At 41.8% G+C, this 12,308-nt stretch overlaps 2 pseudogenes; one reads left to right on the top strand and one right to left on the bottom strand.

Moving 5' to 3' along the window:
- The first annotated feature begins 4,417 nt into the window (after positions 1-4,417).
- Positions 4,418-4,562, top strand: LOC118662112 (annotated as a pseudogene).
- A 5,753-nt stretch (positions 4,563-10,315) lies between these two features.
- Positions 10,316-11,881, bottom strand: LOC118664645 (annotated as a pseudogene).
- Between the last annotated feature and the right edge of the window lie 427 nt (positions 11,882-12,308).

The raw sequence follows: 12,308 nt of genomic DNA, 5'->3' as shown, positions 1-12,308 counted from the left end.
CATGGGGAGATGGCCAGGCCCCTCACCAATCACATCACACCCACCTTGGCTAACCTGGCACCAGTGGGTGTCATTGCTTGGTCCCAGATGGTTGTCCAGATGGTCATTCTGTTGTTCGGTCGATTTGCATATTACACTTTTATTATATAGGATAATTATACATCCAGATCACATAAAAGAATCAACTGAAAAACTATTACAAAGAATAACAGAATTTAATAAAGTAGCAAATTAGAAAATCAACATACAAAAACCAACATCTAATAAAAGGGAAACATGCAAATTGACCACACCACCGCTATGCCCAAGCCAAGCCCACCAGCCAATCAGAGCAACTATATGCAAATTAACCCAACCAAGATGGCGGCCGGCAGCCACGAAGCTGGAGCAAGCAGGAGGCTTGGTTGCCCCAGCAATGGAGGAAGCCAAGCTTCCTGCCTGCCCTGGCCAGCTGTGGCCTCTGCTCAAGACAACAAAGTTTCAATTATAGAAGATAAATAAATCCCAGATACCTGCTTCCAGCCAGCCTCCACTGGGAGCGTGGGTGGCTGGGGGCCGTGGCCAGCCTGCAAAGAGCCATCAGCCCCTCACCAGGGATGGCCACACCCTCATGGGGTGAGAGTCCCTGCTGGCGGGCTTGGCCAGCCTGCAAACAGCCATCAGCCACTCACCCAGGCTGGCCATACCCTCATGGGGTGAGGGTCCCCGCTGAGGGGCTTTGCCAGACTGCAAACAGCCATCAGCCACTCACCCAGACTGGCCAGGCACCCCAGCAGGACCCCATACCCTGAAGGGGGTGTGGTCAGCCTGAAAACAGCCCTCAGACAGACCCTCACCCAGACTGGACAGGCACCCCAGTGGGGACCCCAACCCTGAAGGGGCTGTGGCCAGCCTGCAAACAGCCATCAGTCCCTCACACAGGCTGGCCAGGCACCCCAGGGGGACCCCCAACCTGAAGGGGCTGTGGCTAGCCTGCAAACAGCCATCAGCCCCTCACCCAGGCTGGCCACACCCTCATGGGGTGAGGGTCTGTGCTGGGGGGCTTGGCTAGCCTGCAAACAGCCATCAGCCACTCACCCAGACTGGCCAGATACCCCAGCAGGACCCCCTCCCTGAAGGGGGTGTGGCAAGCCTGAAATGGCCCACAGCCCCTCACCCAGGCTGGCCAGGCACTCCAGCGGGGACCCCCACCCTAAAGGGGCATGTGGCCAGACTGAAAATGGCCCTCAGCCCCTCACCCAGGCTGGCCAGGCACCCCAGCAGGACCCCCACCCTGATCCGGAACACCCTTCAGGACCAGCCGGCCCCCACCCGTGCACCAGGCCTCTATCCTATATAATAAAAGGGTAATATGCAAATTGACCCTAACAGCAGAACGACTGGAATGACTGGTCACTATGACACACACTGACCACCAGGGGGCAGATGCTCAATGCAGGAGATGCCCCCTAGTGGTCACTGTGCTCCCACATGGGGGAGCTCTGCTCAGCCACAAGCCAGGCTAACGGCTGCCAGTACAGTGGTGGTGGTGGGAGCCTCTCCTGCCTCCTCAGCAGCACTAAGGATGTCTGATTGCAGCTTAGGATTGCTCCCCGCTGGCAAGTGGACATCCCCCGAGGGCTGCCGGGCTGCCAGAGGGATGTCTGACTGCCAGCTTTGGCCCAATCCCCCAGGGAGCAGGCCTAAGCCAGCAGGTAGACATCCCCCGAGGGGTCCCAGACTGCGAGAGGGCACAGGCCGGGCTGAGGGACCCTCCTCCCCCCGAGTGCACAAATTTTTGTGCACCGGGCCTCTAGTCCTATATAATAAAAGGCTAATATGCAAATTGACCGAATGGCAGAATGACTGGTGCTATAATGCGCACCACCAGGGGGCAGACGCTCAATGCAGGAGATGCCCCCTGGTGGTCAGTGTGCTCCCACAGGGGAAGCACCACTCAGCCAGAAGCTGGGTTCATGGCTGGTGAGCACAGCAGCGGCCACGGTAGTGCTGAGGATGTCTGACTGTCGGACATCCCCCGAGGGCTCCCAAACTGTGAGAGGGTGCAGGCTAGGCTGAGGGACCCCCTGGGTGCATGAATCTTGTGCACCGGGCCTCTACTACAAATATAAACCAGTTACAAGATAAAATGAGAGGGAAAATGCTATTTTGAAAACAAAAAAAATTTAAATCTAATAATAAAGTTAAAAGGACATGCCCAAAATCTATATGAGGAATTATTCTAGGCTGAATATAGACATACAGAGATCAGGCTCTAATCCCTGGAACCTGTAAATGTTACTTTATATGGAAAAGGGCTGTTTGCATATATGATTGAATTAAGGGTCTTGCCAAAGGGGATTATCCTAAATATAGTCACAAATGTTTTTATAAGATAGAGATGGAGAAAGAGATGCTACACACAGAGACAAGGAGGTGGTAATATGGAAGAGGTGGCAGAGATTAGTGTGGCCACAAGACAAAGAATGCTGGCAGCCACCAGTAGCTGAAAGAGGCAATAAAAATATTGGCTCTCAGAGCTTTCAGAAGGAGCACAGCTTTGCCCTACAACTTGATTCTAGCTCAGTGAAACTGATTTTAGACCCAGGCCTCTAGTAAGTTTCTAGAATAAGTTTCTGTTGGTAATTTGTTATAACAACCTCAGAAAACGGAGACAAGAATATAATAAAATCTAAAAGGCATAATGCAAACTTCTACAAATAGAAAGATAAACTGCAGGGAACCAATATAGGGTTAAGCCTCGGACTGACCTGTTGGCAAAGTCACAAACAAGTCCCAGCTTAGAGGGCACAGTCCTCTTAGCATAATTAGGTTTGACCTTATAACACTCCCTAGATCTTATCTGGGAAGCTAATGGGCTGAGGGAAGTGCAGGAAGTGTAACTATGGTCAAAACAAGTGAAACTCACAAGAACTGTGTAACTATGGTAACCACTACCTTGTTTACCTCTGACTATAAAAGGTTGATGCGGCCTGAGCACCAGTGGAAGTCCTTCTCCTTGAGTTGGACTTGCCCGCCTGGCCCCCCAATATTTCCAAATTATCTCGTGTCTTTTCTCTTTCATTTGGGTGCGGCTCCTCTTCTAGGCCCTGAACCCTGAACCACGCGGGACGTGGAGAGAAACATTTACCAACAATAAACCATGTACTCAGACAAAAAGATTCAATATCATAAAGACGCTTAGATGTCACTTTTTTTTTTTTTATTTCAGAAAGGAAGGGAGAGGGAGAGAGAGAAACATCAATGATGAGAGAGAATCATTGATTGGCTGCCTCCTGCATGCCGCCTACTGAAGATCGAGCCCGCAATTCACAGGCTGTTGCTCCATCCACTGAGCCAAACCAGCCAGGGCCATACATTTAATATGCTCCTAATATCAGTAGTTATTTTCTGAAGACAGAACAAATGGATTATGAAGTTCATTTGAAGAACAAATGAGTAAGAATAGCCAGAAAAACAGGAGCTACCCCTTATTAGATATTAAAATACAGTATAAAGCCTCTATTATAAAAATAGTTTAGCATTGCATATGAATAGATGAATGGAACAGAACAGAAAATACAGAAATAGACCGAATTGCATATTGAAATATAGCTCAAGATGAAAAAAGTTTCAATTTATAAATTATTCCAAATAATAAACCAAGAAGCCATTTATAACTAGAATATGATCATTTTCAATGATTATCAATATTAATGATATCACAAAAAGGTACAAAATTAGATATGCATCCTCATGAAAGAACATAAACCTTCAATGTAGCAGTCTTGCAAAAAAGGTCAAATTTGAATCTAACAGGACCTCTAGATCTAACTAACAATATGCAGACAATACATGGGACAACAAAGGAAAACATAAACTACACCACTGTGGGGCGCGGCTATAGGGTTAAGCCTCGGACTGACCTGTTGGCAAAGTCACAAACAAGTCCCAGTTTAGAGGGCACAGTCCTCTTAGCATAATTAGGCTTGACCTTATAAGCTACCTAGATCTTATCTGGGAAGCTAATGGGCTGAGGGAGTAGCAGGAAGTGCTGCCAAAACAAGTGAAACTCACAAGAACAGTGTAATTATGGTAACCACTACCTTGTTTACCTCTGACTATAAAATAAAGGCTCAGCTTACCTCTGGATCTTTCTCTGTGGCCTCAGCCAGGCACAGGAAGATCCACAGAGACTAAAGAGAGCTATGCTGATCATCTGAACGCTGTCTCCATATAAATCATTCTTCGCTGACTCATCCACACCTTTGGGAACCCCTGGCCCGCTGGGGCTGGACCCTGGTACACCATGGATATGTAATCAGCAAAATTTAGATTGCAGCAAACTACAGGGTATATGATCCAATTTCTTCAACACTTACATACCAGGGGTAATATAAAGATGAAGGAAGAACTATAGGTTAAAAGGAAATTAATGACCCCCTGGCAATGGGCAAGGAAACATCTGATTGGTGGTATTGCTCTTATATCAATCAGGGGCAAAGCAGATGTACAGTCCTTAGTTCATCCTAGCTTGATGTCTGTGTCGGTGGCCAGAGCTGTTTCATGTCTGGGGCATATTAAAAAAAAGGGGGGGAATTAATGGACATATCAACAAATTACACGTATGAATCTTATTTGAATCCCAATGCAATCAAACTGGAAGAGAGAGAGAGAATTAGGAAAATTTCAACACTAACCAAATATTTTATAATATTAAAGAATAATTATCTTTTTAGGTATGAAATTCACATTGTTGTGTTTTTAAGTACTTATATTTTAGTTCTACATGTTGAAGTATTTACTTATAAAATTATATGATGTCTGGAATTTCCTTCTAAATAATCCAAGCCTGCGAAGTTGGGGAGGTGAGGGAGGGAAATGTGAGTGGAGGTATAAATGAAACAAGATTAATTATGGGTTAATAATAGTTGAAGCTGGTTATAGATATATGGAGATTTATTATGCCATTCTTTCTGTTTGTGTATTTATTGAATTTTTTCCAAAATAAAAAATTTTTAAAAATCAATTTTGGAAAAAATCTATTCTGAGCAACTATTCATAAGCAAATCTAAAGTCTGCAAGCAACAAAAGCTTAAATGCTTTTAAGAAGACATTTCCAGCCTTGCCTGGTTTGGCTCAGTGGTTGGAGCATCAGCCCGCATAATGAAGGGTCCCAGGTTCCATTCCGTCAAGAGTGTGTATAGCTGGTTCAATCCCCAGCCCTGTTGATGTTTTCTCTCTCTTCCCCTGCTCCTCCCTCCCTTTCAATGTTTAATCATTTAACTTATCTCTTCTCATAGTAGTAAATAGGATACCCAGGCTACTATTAGATGAATTAGATTGTCAAAGGACAGAAAAAGGAGGTACTGCTAGTTGATTTTTAAAAGGGAAAAACCACCTGCAATACTCATTATCCCTTTATACTGTACTCAGGCAACACTAACAAGCCTATTCATGCTGCCTATCAATCTAGCACTCTACCTCCTATCTTGTTTTTCCTCCCTTCTTTATGTACCCTTTGTCTCCACATTGTTCTGTTGTTAAATCCATCCCTTCCCCCCACACCTCCCACCTCCTACTTTTGTCCCTAAAATATCTGTATGTTTGATATAGACCTTGTCAGTTCTAGTAACCAGAGCTGCTCTTGCAAATCAACCTGATCTCTATAAAAATCTTTGCAGGCAAGGTAATAAAAGATAGTCAAGCCTCAATATCCCTCCAAACTGCGCTGGCCACTGAAAACCTGCTTTATCCCATTTTTTAGGAGGTGCTTAGAGGGATGAACAAACTTCAAATTCTTACAAAGACCACACCACTCTGCTAGGAGTTGTGTTATTAAACTTGGAATATTTGTTGTTTGCCCTTGTGTTATTATATTCCTTCTATTTTACCAGTTAGTGATCCAACCAAACATAGCAATGTCTCAGAACGTGGCTAAATAAGAATCTCTTCCACCTTGAAAAACCACAATGCTGCTTTCCTGTGCCTCTAGTTAACAGGATGGCTACCTGCTAAGCAGGCTTGAGGTTAGCAAGAATCACAGATATGGAAGTTATAGCTGAGCACTTCTCTTCTTGAAATAGACCATGAAGAATTATGCACATGACAAATAACAGGGAAGTAAACAAAATGATCAAACAACTGTAGAAACAAAGTGGTATGAAATCTGAAGGGGAAATTAGAAAATACTGATTGAAAGACCATAACAGTTCTGACTGAGCAACTGCTATGTGCCAGGCACTATATTAAGGGCTTTAAATCTACCTTTATAAAGAGAAAAAAGGAGGATATTTAGAAAGAACAAGTAATTTGCCTAAAATTATATTCCACTTGAAAGTGGTAAGAATGGGATTCAAAAATATGTTGTTTCACTTCAAAGCAGGTACATATAAGTAACTACACAATGTTGCCATAAAAAGATGGCACAAGGATGCTGGCAAAAGAGAAGTATGATGATAAAACTGTCTGGGAGGCCTAGCCCATGTGGCTCAGTGGTTGATTGTTAACCTATAAACTAGAGGCCCAGTGCACGAATTTGTGCACGGGTGGAGTCTGGCCGGCCCACCCCGATCAGGGCCCATCAGGGCTGAGCTAGCTGGGGGGAGGGGCTATGGGCGATTGGCCAGCGGGCCCCACCCCCGAGTGGGTTGCAGGGGTCGATCAGTGGCCAGCGGCCTGGGAGAGGAGCCATGGGTGGTTGGCCAGCTGGCCTGCCCTTGATTGGAGTGGGGGGGGGCTGATTGGGATGGTAGGGGCCCATTGGGGGTGGGGCCGGCTTGGGGGGGGTCTGCAGGAGGTTGGCCGCTGGCCCAGCTTCCCAATCGGGCAAGTTCACTGGCCACAGTGGGTGTCATTGCGACTGGTCATTATGGTCGTTATGGCATTCTAGTTGCTAGCTTTATATATATAGATAATAAATATTGAAATATAAATATTTTAATATTAATAAAATGTAAATATTAAAGTAAAATAAATAAATGAAATAAGTTTGTTAAAATATACAAAAGTTTGCTCTCCTGACAACTGGACTAAAATGCATACCTTTAATAGGTGTATACATTTTTGAGACACCCTATATCAGGGGTGGGCAACCCCTGGCATGCGTGCCAAATATGGCACGCCAATAACTTTTGCTGGCACGCGAAACCCTCTCTTATAATCTTCCATTTACAATTTTTTTCTTAATTTTGATTTTTTTATTTTTCAGATAAATTCAGTGTAGGTGCATCTTAGATAAATAATTTTACATAATAAGTTATCTTAAAGACCACAGACATGGATTGACGAGAGAGGGGAAGAGCAATTTCAATAGTGTTGAAAACGACTATTGAGGACTTGGAATGCCATTCCAGAAAATTTTTTCTGTTTAAAAACCTTTGCAACAGCGTTACTCTCCATGTTTTCATCCATATACGCTTGTGAATCTTTGTTCTCAGTGATGAATTTTGTTAAGTCTCGTAATAGGAGTAGCCTGACGGATGAAAGTAGTAGCTCGTGCGTATCTCTGAAGCTCACGAAATATAAACCTGATGTAAAATCTCTGTCATCAGTGATACAGCAGCAAAAGTCCTACTGATAATATCAAACGGAGTCATAAAGTTTTCTGTTGGACTATCAGTGTACATGTGTACATTAAAAAATAAATGTATTTTTCATCATCATATACTGTGTTTTTGTCGCTCGAATGAATTTTATTATTTCTTCAAGGTTCTTCACGTACGTACACCTTATGAGATATAAAGTAGGCGTAACATGTTCTCAAAAAATTAGGGTTGGCACGCAGAAGAATTTTGAGTCAGAGATTTTGCTGGTTTTGGCATGCACTTACAAAAAGGTTGCCCACCCCTGCCCTATATTAAGATGTATGTATTTGGAAATATTAAAAATAGCTGATCCAAATTTAATGTTTTCTTACTAGAAAGTATTGGTAGGAATCGACAGTCAATAACTTAAATAAACTAACTTCACAGAGAAATGAAAGACAAATTAATAAAATCATATTTTAAAATGAGCAATGAAATATAAAATCCCAACCAACAAACAATACATTCAAAATATGTACTTCCTTCTCATAGAATGGCCAATTAAAGGAGGAAGAGGGTATAAGGAATAACACAAAAGCCAATTAGCATGAAAACTTGCTAAAATTCACTGCTTATGAAAGAAACACAAGTTAAAAACAATTTTCATTTTGCCAGTCAAGTAGATAATATTTTTTAAACAATAAACCTAAAATTGTCATGTGCATAGTTTACTTCCTTAATAAAGGAAGTAACTTTCTTACTTCCCTTATGATCTAGAGATCCTTCATTAGTCTTTCTCTGGCCAGCATAGCTCAGTGGTTGAGCACTGATCTATGAACCAGTAAGTGACTGGTTCGATTACAAATCAGGGCACATGCCAGGGTTTCAGGCCCAATCCCCAGTAGGGGGTGTGCAGGAGGCAGCCAATCAATGATTCTCTCTCCCTTCCTCTCTGAAATCAATAGAAATATCATTGATGTTTCTACCTCTCTCTCCCTTCCTCTCTGAAATCAATAAAAAAATATATATATTTTATACGCATTGTTAAATGAATGATTGCATGAATGAACTAAAAGCTTGCAAATATGTAAATTAATTGTGCCTCCAGTAATTTACCTTAAGGAACAGGTAAAAAAAAAATTGTGTAAGCTCTATCCTGGCCCTGGTAGAAGCATGTGCAGGAAGCAACCAATCAATGTGTCTCTCTCACATCGATGTTTCTCTCTCTCTTTCTCTCTCTCTCCCCTTCCTCCTTCCCTCCCTCTCTCTAAAAAAATCAATAGAAAATATATCCTCAGGTGACGATTAATAAATAAAATAAAATAAATCTGTTTTGCTTTGTTTTGGCTTTTTTTGGGGGGAGGGGTCGGGGTTTGGGGATAACATTCCAATATTTATTAAGGGATAAATCTGGGTAATAAAAAAATTCTCGCCGAAACCGGTTTGGCTCAGTGGATAGAGCGTCGGCCTGCGGACTGAAGGGTCCCGGGTTCGGTTCCGGTCAGGGGCATGTACCTGGGTTGCGGGCACATCCCCAGTTTGGGGTGTGCAGGAGGCAGCTGATCGATGTTTCTCTCTCATCGATGTTTCTCTCTCATCGATGTTTCTAACTCTCTCTCTCCCTTCCTCTCTGTAAAAAATCAATAAAATATATTTTTAAAAAATTCTCTTATTTTCGGGAATAAAGTTTTTATAATAATAAAGGATATAACTTTAACCATATTTTTCTAAATTTCTAAATCAAAAGTTTATCTAAAAGAACATCATAAACATTGTAGTTAAATAGTTACAATTTTCAGAAAACCCCCACATTCTTCTAGTTGGCCCTTACTAAATGGCCTAGTATAAATTTACATGACATAAGTTTAAGTCCTATTAATTTATTATATTGGATTTTATCTCTAAAGTAATATACTTTTAATTTACTTAAAATAATTAACATAATTTTAAGTAAATTATAATCTCCAGCAATATTAATATACCTTCAGAATTTATCAAATACATATTTTAAAGTATACAATTCAATGATTTTTTGTATATTCACAATTGTGCAACTATCACCACAAATGTAACAAATGTAAGTTTAAAACAGTTTCATCACCCCCAAAATAAATCCATTCCCAATTGCCCCTATCCCTCTAGGCAACCACTAATCTATTTTTGTCTCTATGGATTTGCCTATACTATACATTACATATAAATGAAATCATACAATATGTGTTCTTTTGTGACTGGCTTCTTTTACTTAGTATGTTTTTAAGGTCATTTATATTGTAGCATATACATGAGTATTTTACTACCCCCTTTTTCCCCTGTGGTGTCAGTTGTTACTTCTTCCCTTTTATTTCCAATTTTATTTATGAGTCCTTCCAGTCTTTTTCTTCGTGAGTCTGGTTAAAGGCTTATTAACCTTGTTTATCTGTTCAAAGAACCAGCTCTTGGTTTCATTGATCTTTGGTATACATTTTTTTAGACTCTATTTTGTTTATTTCTACTCTGACCTTCCTTGTACTCACTTTGTAATTTGTTTGTTGTCCTTTTTCTAGATCCTTTAGGTGTAAGGTTAGATTGAGATTTTTCTTGTTTCTTGAGGTAGGCCTATATTGCTATGAATTTCCCTCTTAGGACTGCTTTTGCTGTGTCCCATAGGTTTTAGGTAGTTGTGTTCATTTTCATTTGTCACAAGATATCTTTTCATTTCTTCCTTGACCTTATTGTTAACCCATATATTGTTTTGTTGTTTTTTTGTTTTGTATTGTGTTGTTGTTTTTTGCCTTTGATCATATTTTTATTCAAAATTAGCTGTCCATAGTGATTTGACCGCTATGGAATAAACAAATGTAAGTTTATGCCACAGGCTTCTTTTCTTCTGTGGTGGGTTTCTTTTCTGTGGGCTTCTTCTCAGCTGCTGGCTTCTTGGTAGCTGCAGCCTTTTTCCCCACCAAAGGCTTCTTCTGCTTCTTAAGGCCAACAGCCTTCTTTCCTTTCTTCCCTACCACAGGCTTCTTGCCTGGAACCCCCTTCTCACCTGATTTGGCTTCTAGCGCTGCTGCTGCTTTATCCACCCAAAGCCTGTGGTTCTTGGCCTGGCAAAGAATGGTGTTCCAGCGCATGGTTTTTGAATATGGGTTTAGCTTCAACATGATTCTCAGGTTTTTCAGTGAATTCTTCTTCAGGACTCTGCAGTGAATCTTCTTGCGTGGTGCTCAGAAGGCTCTTTGGATCTCTGGACTTTTCAAGATTCTGCTAAGGTCTGAATTGAGCATCTTGTGCATGGGAAAGCTATAGTTACTCTTGAGGGAGGCAGCTTTATACCAAGTGCCATACAGTTCATCTAACTTGTGGAAAGCACTTTCAGTCCAAATGCAGAAATGGCCCACATCCCTCCAGGAGCTAGTTTCAAAATGTTCAGTTTGCCTACATTAAGCAGAGTAATTCCAGGGATGTTTCTGAAGGCTTTGATGATACCATTGTCCTCATTATAGATGATGCAAGGTCCCCTGTGCTGTATATGATGATGGTTTCTCATTTTGCCCTTGCCAGCTCTCATTTGCTGAGAGGCATAGACCTTTTTTATATCATTCCGGGCCTTAAGTTTAATTTTTTAAAAATATATTTTTATTGATTTTAGAGAGGAAGGGAGAGGGAGAAATAGAAACATCAATGATGAGAGTGACTCATTGATTGGCTGTCTCGTGCACACCCCCTACTGGAGATGGAGCCCACAACCCAGGCATGTGCCCTTGACCAGAACTGAACCTAGGCCCTTCAGTCCGCAAGCCAATGCTCTATGTACTGAGCTAAACCTGCTAGGGTGGCCTTAAGTTTCTTAAGAAGCAAAACAGACTCCTTGGTTTTCTTGTAGCCTTCAACTTTATTTCAACCACCAAAAGTTCAGGAACTTCTTCAATACAGTGACCTTTAGACATGACCAGTGCTGGTAAGGCTGAGACAGCTAGGGCAGAGCAGATGGCATATCATTTCTGTGTTGTGTTTACTCTGTGGTGCCGACGGCGCCAGGTTTTGGTTGGTGCAAACATGTGGTCCCCATGATACATATTTCCAAAAGCACCCTGGCCAGAACGATGAGTTCCACTACCTCGGACTCTGAGAATTCGAGCCACAGCTCTGCCAGTACCCCAGGACTCGGCATTGGTTTGGTGACCTGCCAATTCACTGACAGCATAGGGTTGTCTATTGCTTTTGCACAAGGTGCTATGAACACAGTTCATAATATCTGGTTGAATGGGAGCCTTGAATACAGCAGGCAAAGTGACATTTTTGCTAGCTGTTTCCCCCTTTTTGGAGTACACAGATATCAGTGGATGAGCACACGCCATGGTGGGGAGAGGAGAAGGCCACATTCCTCTCTACCCAGTGGCTCCCACAGGAAAAGGCAACCCATATGTTGTTTGGTAACATGTCATTTAGCTTCCATTTGTTTGCATGTTTTCCAGTTTTTTTTCTTGTAATTGATTTCTAGTTTCATACTATTGTGGTCAGAGAAAATGCTTGATATGATTTCAATCTTCTTAAATTTATTAAAATTTGTTTTGTGGTCTATCCTAAAAAAAGTTCCATGTATTCTTGAAAAGAATGTATATTCTGCTGCTTTGGGTATAATGCTCTAAAAATACCAATTAAATCTATCTGATCTAATGTGTCATTAAGGCTGCTATTATCTTTTTTGATTTTTTTTTGTCTTATAGACAGCATATACAGAGTGTCCCAAATATATATATATGTACGTATACACACACACACACGCACTCTAACAGCTGATAGCTCAATTCTGAAAATGAA

The sequence above is a fragment of the Myotis myotis genome, unplaced genomic scaffold (genome assembly GCF_014108235.1).
Source record: "Myotis myotis isolate mMyoMyo1 unplaced genomic scaffold, mMyoMyo1.p scaffold_m19_p_1, whole genome shotgun sequence".
Taxonomy (NCBI): domain Eukaryota; kingdom Metazoa; phylum Chordata; class Mammalia; order Chiroptera; family Vespertilionidae; genus Myotis; species Myotis myotis.
This window is presented reverse-complemented; position numbering and strand designations above follow the sequence as displayed.